This window comes from Mus caroli, unplaced genomic scaffold (genome assembly GCF_978045245.1).
Source record: "Mus caroli unplaced genomic scaffold, Mus_caroli_1 scaffold_13, whole genome shotgun sequence".
NCBI classification, from domain to species: Eukaryota; Metazoa; Chordata; class Mammalia; order Rodentia; family Muridae; genus Mus; species Mus caroli.
Genome location: NW_028227268.1, coordinates 97,154,375 through 97,158,250, shown reverse-complemented (window position 1 = coordinate 97,158,250; position 3,876 = coordinate 97,154,375). Strand labels below are relative to the sequence as shown.

The following is a 3,876-nucleotide window of genomic DNA, read 5'->3' as shown; positions in this document are numbered from 1 at the left end:
ATGCATGAGCTCTCCAAATACTGGCTACTGCTTACTTTCTACCATCCAAATCTTACATGAGAGCCTTTCTCACTGCCTATTCTATCTGTCATCAAAGACATCTTTAAACCACAATTCAGTTTAGCCATGTTGATACACTACAAAACTGCAACACCTTAGCATCTTGGATTATACTTACTCCCCAGATAAAAATAATAATGAATTTATGCCTACCTGATAATTTTATATATGATAAGAACACCAAGATATCAAAATATATGAATAATAATTTGGGATGGTAAACTTGTATGAGGCCCTACACATACACAATGTTATGATTAGTAGTGTCTCTCAGCTTCACAGGGTCTAGAGTCACCTAGAAAACCAACCTTTGTGCATGTTTGTGAGGGTTATGTAGGTTAGATTAATTCGAATGTGATGGTCCACCCTGAATGTGAGAGGTCCCATTTCGTTGGCTGTGGTCCTTGACTCTATAAAAAGAAGAAATAGTTCAGCTGAGCCCAGCATTCATGGCTCTAATATCTGGGTACAAAGTAACTAGCTACCTGACATTACAATTGCTGAAACTTCCCCATGACAGACAGTACCCTCAAACAATGAACCAAACACTCACATTGCTTTTGTCTGGTATTTTGTGACAATAGTGAGAAAAGAAATAAGGCCGGGCGTGGTGGCGCACGCCTTTAATCCCAGCACTCGGGAGGCAGAGGCAGGCGGATTTCTGAGTTCAAGGCCAGCCTGGTCTACAAAGTGAGTTCCAGGACAGCCAGGGCTATACAGAGAAACCCTGTCTCGAAAAACCAAAAAAAAAAAAAAAAAAGAAAAGAAATAGCGTGCACACACATGCTCCATATTATATACAATATATTTTGGGGGGAGGGGTGTTTTTGAGACAGGGTTTCTCTGTATAGCCCTGGCTGTCCTGGAACTCACTTTGTAGACCAGGCTGGCCTCGAACTCAGAAATCCACCAACCTCTGCCTCCCGAGTGCTTACACAATATATTTTAAACAATGTAATAAACCACTCTCATTTCTACAATTGGTTACTTGGTCGTGTTTATGATGTCTCCCCTGACACCATTAATTATTCACACACAACAGTGTACATTATTTCTTTTGCCCTGAAAAAAAAATGCTTGTACCTGCCTGTTGGTGAAATCATCCTTTATTCTTGAGTTCCAAACCTACCATTTTTGGCTGTCACAGAGGTGCACCATATATTTGACAATTCATCACATCCTGGAGGATGCTGCTTCAGCCTCATGTGGTATTTCTACCCAGCTGGTAGAAAAATTGAGTCATCAAAAGTTCGTCCCATCTTCCAACCACCCAATTGTTTCAGAAAGAGAGAAATATGGCAAATAGAAATAAGTCCTTCCTGCCTCTCGCGCCCATGTTGGTGTCTGTTTTTAGTAGTCCAGGCATTCTAGAATGGCTGTAGCCAAATCAACTAAGTAAGGTGAGTTCAGGTTTATGCTGTTATATCTAACTCACACCTTTATTCTTGTTCTTCATGAACATACCAAGCATTCTTAGAAATGTCTAGAGAGGGCTGATTGGCATACGTAATTTATGGTCATCATAACCATCTAATGACTCAAATTCTCGTATTCTGATGTCCCCCTTTGCTGAATAACTACATGAAACAAGTATCTTTATTTTCTACCTATTGAAGAGGTATATAGATACTGTACCATGATTTGACTGTCTCCTTTGAAGCTTAATTCCTATTGCTCACCCAATCCATAACATAGGTTGGAAGATATCTATAACCTTGGAAACATACTTTTCCAGGGTAATATAAACAATAAGAAACACTGCTTAGACAACCATCACTCAGAGATTTCCCTCTGCTATTGCTACCATAGAGCTAGGTAACTAAGCTAAGTCTAGGTAACTCACCTATTAATTGTTTGAGATTGTGTGAGAATCTTGAAGAATTTATTCTAGACCAAGCTCAATTGTTTCCTTTCTCAATCATCTAGCCATGGGCAACTCCATGTGCAGTGGAAGAAAGACCATAACATATGCCCTAATCTAATCTTGGAAGTGACACCTATCATTTGTGTCATGTTCCATTGGCTATATAGACAGAATCTAGCATACTATGTAAGAAGAGTGTACAAGGAATGAATCTTAGGAAGCAAGGAAAATTCATCTTGATCTTTAGAGACTGGTTACCAAACAAAGAGAAGGCAGGGTTGGTCCTAGACTCATTTACCCGAGTATTAATTATAAGGTATAGTAAAATAATTTAAAGCTGTGTTGAAATAACTGAGAAAGAGAGATTATAGATACAACTTAATGTTTAGCCACATGCAATAGCTGATTTGGGGAACTGTAGGCAAATATCACTGATCCTCACTGATATTTAAGCTTTGATTGTGTTCTCACTCCCTTTGACAGTCCAAACTTCCTGTCTGCATTTTCTTTGACGGGAATGGTAGCTCCTGATGATTTGCTTCTCAAGCACAATCTCTAACTTAGTCACAATACCCTGACACTGTCAGTATACTATTAACACTCTCCCAAACTTGCTCGTCTGCAAATGAAACCTCTATTCTCTACACAGAGGATTAAACCCAGTGGCTTATTTGTAATTGGCCAGTGCTTATAACTGAGTTATAGTGCTAAAACTCTATTTATTTTGATTCACTAAATTGTCTAGGTTGGTCTTCAACTTACTCTCTACACACTATCATGGATTAAGTCTCTCTTCTTTTATCCCACACAATACTGGTAACTCCATCTGAAATAATGTTTGGGACACCAGACAATGATTCAGCCAAGTCTTGCTGAAAGAAATGGTAGTAGTGGAGTAAAAAAGACAGTTGATATAGATACTTTAGATGGTAATCAGGGCAGGTTAGGATGAAGAAAAGGTAAAGTTGAAATTTTAAAGATGGGAGAGTAGTCATGCAGGTGACAGAAACAATAAAGTATAAATGGGGAACAAGGTGAGCCTTAAGGCAAATATAGATTTGGGCTGGGTTGAGTAAAAGCAGGCCACACACATGAAGTTACAACAGGACTGAGGTTGATGTAAAAGGCTGTAATTTTAAGGAATTTATTTGTATTCAATTTAGTTTGTAAGTTTTTGGCGAACATCTATAAAAACAAGCCCATAAGCTATGATGGTAAATGTAGAATAAATGAAGAAATCCAGTTGTATGCTTCTAACATTCTAACACCTTTATATTATTTTCTCTCTAATTCTTTTTTATTAATTATTTTAAAAACCCCAAAACATTGTTTCATTTCTGCCAGCAGGATGGGATGTATTTTGTTATAGGTGTGGGTACAGATCACAGAGGATGACTTGGTGGCTGGAAGAGAAAGGAGAGGGTTATATAATGCTTCTGGGAAGTCTGGAGGAAGTACTCATGGCATGCTATAGCTAAGCCACCAAAATGGTTGTGAGCCTCTTGGAAATTGAGCTGCCATCACTGTTGAGGTCCAGCTTCATCATGTAGTCAAGGACACCAAGGTCCTCCTGGTTGTTCATGAAGGTGACCAGCTCTGTGTTCATGAAAGGAAGGAACTCAGTTTCAAGAGCTGACAGCTGTTCTGTTCCCATCCTTCCCACTGTATGTTTGGAAAACAGCAATCACAGTATCTATGCATCTCTCAGTCTCTGTAGATCTGGACATTTTTGCCAAGCTGACGAAATAGCCGCACCTGAGACTGCAGCTGGTGGTGGATGGGACAGGAGTCCCCTGTAATTCTTTAAACCAGGAAATACTCCTTCCCAACTGTTTCCAAACATTTCTCATCTTTAAATGAACTATACTACTCCTTACTTTACTGAGTCTGCGGGGACACTGGACCCAGTAGTGTTCTTTTCAGGCATGAGCTAACAGGATCCTTGCTTCATG

General features: G+C 39.3%; 1 pseudogene; it reads right to left on the bottom strand.

The window, feature by feature from the left end:
• Positions 1-3,306: 3,306 nt before the first annotated feature.
• On the bottom strand, positions 3,307-3,651 carry LOC110304174 (protein S100-A11 pseudogene; annotated as a pseudogene).
• Positions 3,652-3,876: the final 225 nt, after the last annotated feature.